Source organism: Loxodonta africana, chromosome 17 (assembly GCF_030014295.1).
Source record: "Loxodonta africana isolate mLoxAfr1 chromosome 17, mLoxAfr1.hap2, whole genome shotgun sequence".
NCBI lineage: Eukaryota > Metazoa > Chordata > Mammalia > Proboscidea > Elephantidae > Loxodonta > Loxodonta africana.
This window is the reverse complement of record NC_087358.1, coordinates 11952250-11965362: the sequence shown is the minus strand read 5'-3', so window position 1 is coordinate 11965362 and position 13113 is coordinate 11952250.

The following is a 13113-nucleotide window of genomic DNA, read 5'->3' as shown; positions in this document are numbered from 1 at the left end:
GACATACATGGCTAGTATTTTTCCAGACCCCCTATTCTCTGAACATTGTTTTTTACTTCTTTCTCTTCCTCAGCTGCACCCTTATATCCATGGCACTATCTCTAAGAGTCCCACCCTCCACCTGCTTTCCTAATCCATTCCTTTGAATTTCACCACCCCCATACATTCAACTTCTCCAAGCTCTTTCAGCCTCAACTCTCACCATTCTTTGTGCCCTTTATGCTCCAGAATCAGTAAACTTCTTGAGTTTTCTGGCTGTTCTCCTGAGGTCTTCCACACCCTGTGTGTTTTCACTGTTTCTTTCCTCTTATACGTCTACCCTTTTATGTTTCTTTCCTCTGCTGGAGTGTCTCCCTTTCCTGCCCCCTCCTTGACCTACGGTATTTTTATCATCCTCTAAATTACTCCTCAGATGTCACCTCATCCATGATGCCTTACTAATGTCCCCTTCTCTCATCACCTTGCACAAGTTAAAGCACCAGCTTCTCTGTGCTGGGTGTACACCTTGCATATACCTCCTTATGTTTCTATTATTGCATTTTCCAAATTATAGAGCAGTAACCTGTTCAGATGCTTCTCTTCCTTCCTAGACTGTGACATTCTTAGAGGCAGGAATAGGCCTTAGTCACATCAGTATTCACAATGCTTCCTGTGTATACTGCCTGGCTCACAGCATGGCTTGATAATGTAAACAGAAGAATGTTTTAAAGTGTGCTATTTGGTGCATGGAAATGTGATCTTTGATTTACTCATGATTGATTTTCTTTTATAATGGTATGATAAGCTTCTTTAAAGTGGTATTTATTACCTTAAATTCTTCTTTGGTTACAGGGTCGCTATGAGTCAGAATAGACTCGGCAGCACTGGGTTTTTGGTTAATATTACTAATCGTACAATTCTTTTCTTCAGATTTGATTGATACATCTTTGTTCAGTGTCTTACTTTTAGCCTATTCATGATATGGTGCTTTGTAAGCAGCCAATTGTTGAATTTTTCAATGCAAATCGAAAATCTCTGCCTTTTAAACGAGGTGAGGGAAACAGTGTTACACTTAATGTTATAATTTATATTTTTGGTCTCTTCCTACCTAGCTTTTTACTTTTACATTTTTAAAAATTAAAATGTCTCTCTCTCTTTTTTTTTTTAACCTTTCTATGACTTTTTTAGAATAGTTTACAACTTTCCTAATTCTGTGCATATCTTTATAAAAGACAAAGAATTTTGTATCTTTTGGCTTTCATATGCCCCTTGCATTCTGTATCTTCTCCCATGCGTGATTAATTTGCTCCGAAGGATTCCTAAACATTAGGCAATATTATCAATAGTAACCCAGTAGGGTTCTTTTTTCTTAAATCTTCAATCAGTAATGTTTACTCTGATAATTAATGTAGTACTTGGTATAGATTCTCTAGCAGATGTTGGAGTAAGTATCTTTATTTAGAGCATTGTCTAAGTCTTTCAAAGCATAAGAATGTCTTGTTTTCATGCATGAATGAAAACTAACAATACTCCAGATTTGCTCATATGCCGTTCCATTATTTTTATGCTTTCACATTTTTATTGAAAAAATTCCGACATGTATTCCATAACAGACTGCCTACGTTTTCTTCTTGAAAGCATGTAGAAAGAAGACTTTTCTTCACTTTTTTTTTTCTTTTTGCTGTTTTTGTCTTTTCTTCTTTAAAATGAGGCTCTTATTTGGATTCAGCCTGGTAGTTACATATTGCATGAAACCCAAAAGAGGCTATTTCTAGACCTGTTTCTTCTTCAGTTCCAGAATATTTAATCAACCATGCTTTTTTTTTCTTTCAGAATTATTGTCATTGCACATTGAATCTCATTTTCTATTCTTCACATATTCAACTTCTCAAATGCTCTTTTCATTGCATAATTTTTCTTTGTTAGATTTTTTTTTTAATGTATCTTCTGTTTTATTGTTTTAACCTTAAGTTCTTTTCAGTAATATGTTGAGATTCATATTTGTCTAACCTATTTATCTCTTTGGAGAGACATATTTAGTTTAGAAGCTATCACAAGATAACAAACAAAAATAAACACATGCCTGCGTAGTCTACATGTTTGCAACATATTAGCCTAAAATCCAGTGCATTTGTGTGTATCATCGACTGTAAAACTAGAAATAAACTTGGCAGGTTTCAAATGACCGCCACTATCCTTTCCCTCGAACCACCCATATTCTGGAAGATTTTACCCAGTTGGTTGGGTGGTCTGCTCAGTAAGAACTTGTTCTTAAATGCCACTGATGCCAAAGAGAGTCAAATGCTCTCTTGGGTTTGCTGGGAGCAGTTTCCAGCATGAAACACAATGATTTTTCTAGATATGCAGGGGAATTTGGAGGAGCCTCTGTCTACATTCACTTCTCCCCTGGAGACAAAGCCCTTGTGAAAAAGAGAGAAGGAAGGCAGAAAGGCGATTTAATTACTCTCTTTATACTACTTAAACTCCCAGTTTGGATCCTCATTTTCAGAGTGAGGAAAACAGAGTTGCCTCCCTTAAAGATAGAGTGTGGTCTTGCAGGTTATGGTTTCTCAGGCACTACCAAAAAGAAAAAAAATAAATTAAAAAAATGGCTAGGACAACAGAAAGCAAGCCTGGATGCAGTGGAGGCAGCCTTAGGCCCATTTGCCTTGATTCCCCACCTGAAACCACAGGGAGGGGGGCCTGTGGCTTCATCACCAACTGGAGGTCAATGATGTAATCTACATTGCTGTATTAGTCAGTAGGTTTGGAGCTCTGAAAGTAAATCCTTTTTACTGAGTTTCATAGGTTTTTTTTTTTTCCTTCCCCAATGAGTGTGTATGTGTCTCAGAGTTGCTCTTTTGCTAGGTCTTTTCAAAAACAGTGTCTCCTTTTCCCTATAGACATAGCCCACAGTACTTTTCATGGGAGATTTTCCCTGTCTCCAACCCCTGTCCTACCACCTTCCCTTTCTATCACTTCCGTTCTATCCTCTCACTTAAATTCTAGCCACACCATTGTGGTTTGAGTAGCGTGCATGTCACTGAAGTTTTGACATGCTCTCCAATAATTCTCTCTTGGTCTCTTTCCTCAGATGGTATTTCTAATCTAATACTAATCGGTTCTATTGTTTCTGATGAGCATACTGAGCATGAGAACCCAGAGAAGCCTATTAACTGCTGTTTCGGTTGTAATGTTATGATCTGCATTCTGGGGGTGAATAAGTAGAGTACCACATAGATTTTCTATCTTTCTGATCTAGCTTAGGTCAGAAGACTCCACTAGGTTCTTTCTATGGTAAACACACCATCTTACAAAATAGGGTCTTTGGCAGTCCAACAATTTTTCAGAGCTCACGTTCATCTGCAATGTGCACTTCATATAGTGTATTAGACAAGCCACGTTCCAGAGCTCAGCGGGGCTCTCTTTATGCATGTCAAGGCTGAGAAGTTTCAGATTTCATGTCAGGAAAATGCTGTGCTCTTCACACGAGAGAAGAGCTGTTTCTTGTCTATGTGTTTTAAAATTAAAAAAAAGAGAGAGAAAGAAAGGAAAGCCCAGTACTGCAATTATGAATAGACAGTTGCAATCTACTGCTACTGGATACATTATAATTTGAGCTGCTGAATTGCTCAAGAAAGCCACCGGAATCTAATTGATATCCTTGGGAAAGGTTTGATTGCTGTGCTGTCGATTGGGAGCTAAGCAATCCGTCCATTGCAGAGTTTCAGTCTTAAAAGGGCATCCGTCAGCTTGGGTGAAGAGTTCCAGGAATATGCTCTCTCCTGTCATCCCCACAGGACCTGTGGACCTACAGGGCTGACTCATCCAGTGATGGCTATGACATTTATGGGCCAGGCTGCTTGTCTTTTATCGAGAGACAATTACTGGGGTAGTGCTGAGGCATGACTGAGCCTCTGGGCACAGTAGCTGTCACACCTACTGCTGAGGTTTGTGAATTAATGATCAGATGGCTTCAGCAGGTTGTACAACATTAACTTTAAATTGTCAGCTCCACTGTGAGTGTCCGACAGGCTTCCTTTATAGCTATTCTTTCATTCTGGGTCTCCATTTAGAAAAACAAACATCATTTAGATAATCTGCTTCCTTATTTTTAAGTCACTTAAAGGAATCTGAGCAGAAACTTTGGAGGTTCCCTTTCCACTCTGGTTGGCTTTAGCTATGGCTCTTCCTGAAAGTCATTGAGTATTACTTACCTCCTTCTCCTCATGACTGAAATAGTAAAAGACCCTTTGATCACTGGAAATAACAGGAAGAAATCCCTGTTACCTCCCCGACCACATGTCTCATTGCTTAGTGCTGAGCTTCTTATGACCTCAGTGGATATTTAGATAGCTACATTTTTGGCATGGTGCTAACATGACTTGCTTAATGCCATTGTTAGTTTCTGTGTGTGTGTTTAAATAACCAGCATAATATATTATTAGAATGAAGATGTGTCCAGCAAATAGCTTCCTGGTGACGCTTATCTTCAGTGACACAACAGTAAGTGGGATATGTTTCAATATCGTGGAATGCAAGGAATTTAAGGAGATTGAGCAGGCAATGGAAGGAGAAGAGCGGTGGGGTCAGGGCTTCTTGGTGGCTTCAGGGCTTCCCTGGAAGCTTGCATGCTCTGTTAAGCATCGTTTAAAATTTCTGGCATTTTTAGCTTTAATGCTCTTGTGATGAATCAAAGCACATTTTAAAGTACTCTCAAATTTTCCACTTATCCCAAAGAAGGATTTTTTGGAAGGAAGAAAAAGTAGTTTTCTATCTGCTTTTTACCTAGTATATCAGTCAGTCTAGAGGTATCCATGTTAAGGCAAGGGAGAACATTAATCTCTCTTAGAACAAAAATTACGCTGAGCCTATTCCTCTAATTCAGAATCTTAACAATCAATTAAGCCTTTTTTGGTTCCCCTTTCCTTCCTTATCTGCCTAATCCTGATACTTCTACTCCCCACCCATTGTGACATTCTGCCATGTGCCCGTGGCCCTTCCTCAGTGTTGCCTATAGAATGAAAACAACTTTCCCAGCTAAAAGAGATGAATAATTAGTCCCTTATTCCCGGGGGAGACAATAATACATAAGCATAAGTAGGAGGAAGCATTAAGAAAAGAGCTGTCAGGGAGGTGGAGCCAAGACTGCGGAATAGACAGACGCTTCCAGCGAGCCCTCTTTACAACAAAGACCCAAAAACACAAGTGAAAGGAGTATATTTGTGACAAGCTGGGAGCCCTGAGCATCAAGGGAAGCTTAGACAACAAATTGAGCGGCAGAGGGAGGAAGAGACCATTCAGGAGTGCAGAAGAGTTACCAGACCTGAATGGCAGGGAGCCCTCAGGCACCATTTCCAGAGCAGCAGCGACAGTGGTGGAAGTGGAGGTGGTGGCAGTGGTGGGATGGTCCTAGCGTTCAGCTGCAGTTTCCTCAGGGAGAAACAGCCAACCACACAGCCTACTCACACCTCTGGAACCTGAGGAGAAGGGCGCTCTCGGCAAAGGCTAAGTACTTGCGTATATTTTACCGTGCCCCCACCCCCATGCCCAAGCCGGCTTCAGTGGCTGAATCCCTGGGCCTGAGATAGACCTTGGTGAGCACTTAGAGCCATCCTCCCGGCCTTGGGGAAGGAAAAATTTGCAATTGGGGGAAAAGGTAATTTGCTAGCTCCACTAACTGGGGTTGCTTAGGACAGAAGCAGCTCCTGTCCAGGCATAAACCGTCTGTGGACCTTGAGCACCTTTCCCTTATGCATGGACCTGTTTGGGCCCATTTCGGGAGAATAGGCCCTTGTTGGCAAACTCCAACCATTTCAGCTGTGAGGTAGGGAGGTTGGTGTTTGACATTTGACATTGCTTTGCCTATTAAACAAGGTCCTCACCTACCCACATCAGGGACATAAGGACTGATAGCTCCACTCAGGTCACCCAGCCACCTGCGACAGGGGTCCAAAGTTAACTGGTACCTCCCAGACCTTACAACCAAAAACTGTGGGTGCCCAAGGTCCCTCTGCAGAACCCATCCACCAGCACGCTCTAGGAAACAGAGACACGTTTTCCTCAGAGACACTCGGGAGTCGGTTCTCAGCCCCCTGCCTTGTTCAGAGCGTGACCCCCTACTGCAATCAGATACCGGTATATACACCAACCACCCCTGTCCCTCTAACACTGTAGGACAGAGCCTGTACCACACACTTGATGATCAGCTACGTGGAAACCTGAGCTGAATTCATACAAGAAAACTGAATGGACTCCTAGACTGATATACCTGATAACAGCTCTAGCCAGCTGGGGACAGGACACCAGAGCTCCAAAGGTGAAAATAATCAAGCTAGGTCACTCCAGCAACCCATAGGGGTATACCAAAACAAAACAAAGCAAGCAGCTATGACACAGTAAGCAAGCATAAACTAATACAAAAACTTATAGATGGCTCAGAGATAATAATCAATATCAAGTCACATAAAGAAACAGACCATGATCACCTCAACAGGCTCTCAAAACAAAGAATCCAGGGATCTTCTAGATGGAAGTGCATTCCTGGAATTACCAGATGCAGAATACAAAAGTTTAATATACAGAAACCTTCAAGACATCAGGAAGGAAATGAGGCAATACGTAGAACAAGCCAAGGAACACAAAGATAAAGCAACTGAAGAAATCAGAAAGATTATTCAGGGACATAATGCAAAGTTTAATAAGCTGGAAAAACACATAGCCAGGCAACAATCAGAAATTCAGAAGATTAACAATAAAATTACAGAATTAGATAACTCAATAGAAAGTTAGAGGAGCAGAGTTGAGCAAGTAGAAGCTAGAATTTCTGAACTCGAAGATAAATCACTTGGCACTAACATATTTGAAGAAAAATCAGATAAAAGAATGTAAAAAAATGAAGAAACCTTAAGAATCATGTGGGACACTATCAAGAGAAATAACCTACTAGTGATTGGAGTACCAGAACAGGGAGGGATAACAGAAAATACAGAAAAAATTGTTGAGGATTTATTGGCAGAAAACTTCCCTGATATTGTGAAAGATGAGAAGATATCTATCCAAGATGCTCATCGAACTCCACATAAGGTAGATCTTAAAAGGAAGTCACCAAGACATATTATAATCAAACTTGCCAAAATCAAAGGTAAAGAGACAATTATAAGAGCAGCAAGGAGTAAACGAAAAGTCACCTACGAAGGAGAGCCAATAAGAATAAGCTCGGACTACTGGGCAGAAACCTTGCAGGCAAGAAGGCAATGGGATGACATTTTTAAAAAATTGAAGGAAAAAAATTTCCTGCCAAGAATCATATAGCCATCAAAACTGTCTCTTAAATATGAAGGTGAAATTAAGACATTTCCAGATAAACACAAAATAGACTTTAAAGTTAAATCCATCAAAAAGGATAAGGAAGGGCACTATATAATGATTAAAGGGACAATACACCAAGAAGATATAACCATATTAAATATTTATGCACCCAATGAGAGGGCTGCAAGATACGTAAAACAAACTCTATCAGCGTTGAAAAGTCACATAGACAGCCCCACAATAATAGTAGGAGACTTCAACACACCACTTTCGGTGAAGGACAGGACATCCAGAAAGAAGCTCAATAAAGACACGGAAGATCTAAATGCCACAATCAACCAACTTGACCTCGTAGACATATACAGAACACTCCACCCAACAGCAACCAAATATACTTTCTTTTCTAGCGCACATGGAACATTCTCTAGAATAGACCACATATTAGGTCATAAAGCAATCCTTAGTAGAATCCAAAACATTGAAATATTACAAAGCATCTTCTCTGACCATAAGGCCATAAACATGGAAATTAATAACAGGAAAAGAAATCAAACACTTGGAAACTGAACAATACCATGCTCAAAAAAGACTGGATTATAGAAGACATAAAGGATGGAATAAAGAAATCCAGAGAATCCAATGAGAATGAAAACACTTCCTATCAGAACCTTCGGGACACAGCAAAAGCGGTTCTCAGAGGCCAATTTATATCAATAAATGCACAAATCCAAAAACAAGAAAGGGCCAGAATCAAAGAATTATCCCTACAACTTGAACAAATAGAAAGAGAACAACAAAAGAAACCCACAGTCACCAGAAGAAAATAAATAATAAAAATTAGAGCTGAACTAAATGAAATAGAAAACAGAAAAACAATTGAAAGAATTAAGAAGACCAAAAGCTGTTTTTTTGTAAAAATCAACAAAATCGATAAACCACTGGCCAAACTGACAACAGAAAAACAGGGGAGGAAGCAAATAACCCAAATAAGAAATGAGATGGGTGATATTACAACAGACCCAACTGAAATTAAAAGAATCATATCAGATTACTATGAAAAACTATACTCAAACAAATTTGAAAACCTAGAAGAAATGGATGAATTCCTAGAAAGGCACTACCTACCTAGACTAAACACAGAGGCAGAACAACTAAATAGATGCATAACAAAAGAAGAGATTGAAAAGGTAATCAAAAAACTCCCAACAACAACAAAAAAAAAGCCCTGGTCTGGACAGCCTCACTGCAGAGTTCTACCAAACTTTCAAAGAAGAATTAGCACCACTACTACTAAAGGTATTTCAGAACACAGAAAAGGATGGAATACTACCAAACTTGTTCTATGAAGGCACCATATCCCCGATACTAAAACCAGGTAACGACACCACAAGAAAAGAAAATTATAGACCTATGTCCCTTATGAATGTAGATGCAAAAATCCTCAACAAAATTCTAGCCAATAGAATTCAACAATATCTCAAAAAAGTAATTCACCATGAGCAAGTGGGATTTATACCGGGTATTTTTCTTATTATGCAGGGATGGTTCAACATTAGAAAAACAATTAATATAATCCACCACATAAATAAAACAAAAGACAAGAATCACACGATTTTATCAATTGATGCAGAAAAGGCATTTGAAAAAGTTCAACACTCATTCATGATAAAAAGGCTCAGCAAAATAGGAATAGAAGGAAATTTCCTCAACATAATAAAGGGCATTTATACAAAGCCAACAGCCAACATCACCCTAAGTGGAGAGAGCCTGAAAACATTCCCATTGAGATCCGGAAACAGACAAGGATGCCCTTTATCGCTACTCTTATTCAACATTGTGCTGGAAGTCCTAGCCAGAGCAATTAGGCTAGATGAAGAAATAAAGGGTATCCAGATTGGCAAGGAAGAAGTTAAAGTATCTCTATTTGCAGATGACATGATCTTATACACAGAAAAACCTAAGGAATCCTCCAGAAAACTACTGAAACTAATAGAAGAGTTCAGCAGAGTATCGGGATGCAAGATAAACATACAAAAATCAGTTGGATTCCTCTACATCAACAAAAAGAACATCGAAGAGGAAATCACCAAATCAATACCATTTACAGTAGCCCCCAAGAAGATAAAATACTTAGGAATAAGTCTTACCAGAGATATAAAAGATTTATACAAAGAAAACTACAGTACACTTCTGCAAGAAACCAAAAGAGACTTACATAAGTGGAAGAACATACCTTGCTCGTGGATAGGAAGACTTAACAGTATAAAAATGTCTATTCTACCAAAAACGATCTGTACATTTAATGCAATTCCAATCCAAATCCCGACGACATTCTTTAAAGAGATGGAGAAACAAATCACCAACTTCATATGGAAGGGAAAGAGGCCCCGGATAAATAAGGCATTACAGATAAAGAAGAACAAAGTGGGAGGCCTTACTTTACCTGATTTTAGAAGCTATTACACCGCCTCAGTAGTCAAAACAGCCTGGTACTGGTACAACAACAGATCCATGGGCCAATGGAACAGAATTGAGAATCCAGACATAAATCCATCCACATATGAGCAGTTGATATTTGACAAAGGCCCCAAAACAGTTAAATGGGGAAAAGATAGTCTTTTTAACAAATGGTGCTGGCATAACTGGATATCCACCTGCAAAAAAAATGAAACAAGACCCATACCTCACTCCTTGCACAAAAACTAACTCAAAATGGATCAAAGACCTAAATATAAAATCTAAAATGATAAAGATCATGGAAGAAAAAATAAGAACAATGTTAGGAGCCCTAATGCATGGCATAAACAGCATACAAAACATTATAAAGATTGTAGAAGAAAAACTAGATAACTGGGAGCTCCTAAAAATCAAACACCTATGCTCATCCAAAGACTTCACCAAAAGAGTAAAATGACTACCTACAGACTGGGAAAAAGTTTTTAGCTATGACATTTTTGATCAGTGCCTAATCTCTAAAATTTACATGATACTGCAAAAACTCAACTGCAAAAAGAATAATAACCTAATTAAAAAATGGGCAAAAGGTATGAATAGACACTTCACTAAAGAAAACATTCAGGTACGTAACAGATTTATGAGGAAATGTTCATAATTATTAGCTATTAGAGAAATGCAGATCAAAACTACAATGAGATTTCATCTCACTCCAAAAAACACAAAATAATAAATGTTGGAGAGGCTGTGGAGAGATTGGAACACTTATACACTGCTGGTGGGAACGTAAAATGGTACAATCACTTTGGAAATCGATTTGGCACTTCCTTAAAAAGGTAGAAACAGAACTTGCATAAAATCCAGCAATCCCACTCCTTGGAATATATCCTAGAGAAATAAGAGCCTTTACACGAACAGATATATGCACACCCATGTTTATTGCAGCACTGTTTACAATAGCAAAAAGATGAAAGCAACGGAGGTGCCCATCAACGGATGAATGGATAAATAAATTATGCTATATCCACACAATGGAATACTGCACATCGATAAAGAACAGTGAGGAATCTGTGAAACATTTCATAACATGGAGCCACCTGGAAGGCATTATGCTGAGTGGAATTAGTTGCAAAAGGACAAATATTGTATAAGACCACTATTATAAGAACTTGAGAGATAGTTTAAACTGAGAGGAAAACATTCTTTTGTGGTTAAGAGAGGTGGGAGGGAGGGACCGTGGGAGAGGGGCATTCACTAATTAGATAGTAGATAAGAACTACTTTAGGTGAAGGGAAAGACAGCACAAATACAGGGGAGGTCAGCACAATTGGACTAAACCAGAAGCAAAGAAGTTTCCTGAATGAACCGAATGCTTCGAAGGCCAGTGTAGCAGGGGCAGGGGTCTGGGGACCATGGTTTCAGGGGACATCTAAGTCAATTGGCATAATAAAAACTATTAAGAAAACATTCTGCATCCCACTTTGAAGAGTGGCATCTCGGGTCTTAAACGCTAGCATGCAGCCATCTAAGATGCGTCAATTGGTCTCAACCCACCTGGATCAAAGGAGAATGCAGAACACCAAGGACACAAGGCGATTACAAGCCCAAGAGACAAAAAGGGCCACATGAACCAGAGACTACATCGTCCTGAGACCAGAAGAACTAGATGGTGTCTGGCTACAACCGATGACTGCCCTGACAGGGAACACAACAGAGAACACCTGAGGGAGCAGGAGAGCAGTGAGATGCAGACCCCAAATTCTCTTAAGACGAGACTTAATGGTCTGAATTAGACTAGAAGGACCCTGGTGGTCATGGTCCCCAGACCTTCTTTTGGCCCAGGACAGGAACCATTCCCGAAGCCAGCTCTTCAGACATGGATTGAACTGGACAGTGGGTTGGAGAGGGATGCTGGTGAGGAGTGAGCTTCTTGGATTAGATGGACACTTGAAACTATGTTGGCATCTCCTGCCTGGAGGGGAGATGAGAGGGTGAAGGGAGTTAAAAGCTGGCGAAATGGACATGAAAAGAGAGAGTGGAGGGAGAGAGCGGGCTGTCTCATTAGGGGGAGAGTAATTGGGAGTGTGTAGGAAGGTGTATATGGGTTTTTGTGGGAGAGACTGACTTGATTTGTAAACTTTCACTTAAAGCACAATAAGAATTACTAAAAAAAAAAAAAAAAGCAAAAGAGCTGTCAAAGAGTGCCCTTTCTTCCAAAATGTTGAAGAAAATGATTTTTCTCCACACTTAGAGGATCAGCAGGGAATGATAGGAGCAGAACTCAGGATGGGACTAGATAGGAGGATGTCTGCAAAGGCAAGTTATTACGTTGTTAGGTGCCGTCGAGTCGGTTCTAACTTATAGTGACCGTAATGTACAACAGAATGAACACTGCCCAGTCCTATGCTATCCTCGCAATCGTTCTTATGCTTGAACCCATTGTTGTAGCCACCAGGTCAGTCCATTTCTTTGAGGGTCTTCCTCTTTTTCACTGGTCGTCTACCAAGCATGATGTCCTTCTCTAGGGACTGGTCCCTCCTGATAACATGTCCAAAGTATGTGAGGCATAGTCTCACCATCCTGGCTTCTAAGGAACATTCCAGTCTAGAAAGACATGAGATAGAGGTAATTTTTTTATTTAAAAAAAAAAAAAACTAAAATGAGGGAATTATTTTTGTTATAATTTAAAAAAATAGGTTTTATTTATTTATTTAAAACCCATAATTAATTACATAGTCATGTGGATTTCTGTTCCCTGAAATGAATGTTACCAAACTTCGAGGCTACCACAAAACCTGGGCATGAATCTAGCACAGTCTCCTGATACAGATTGTCAGGAATTCCCAAGTTGATTCCGAAAGAGTTAAATCCCTCCATGTAGCAAACACTATCTATAAAAAAAAATTAGACTGAATAAATATTACTTCTCACATACATGTACTAGTTTTCAAATCCTTGCAGGTGCTTTTGTGATTGATCAGATGCAGACCAATTCATTTTAGTCCTAAACCAACGCATTGCTGTTGAACTGATTCTGACTCATGATGACCCCATATGTGTCAGAATAGAACTGTACTCCACAGGGCTTTCAATGGTTGTAATCTTTCAGAAGTAGCTTGCCAGGTGTTTCTTCCAAGGTGCTTCTAAGTGGATTCCATCCACCAACCTTTCAGTTGGTAGCTGAGTGCTTAACTGTTTGGGCCACCCAGGAAGTCCTACACAAGTGGCAGTTTTTTATTTGACTTGTCATTGTGCCTTGTCTCCACCAACTGATTCTAAAAGTACAGTATGTGGGTATCCAAATTTTGTTCCCATTTGAGGAGATGCAAATATGAACCTCCATGAAGCAGAGGGTCTGTAGCTGGCACC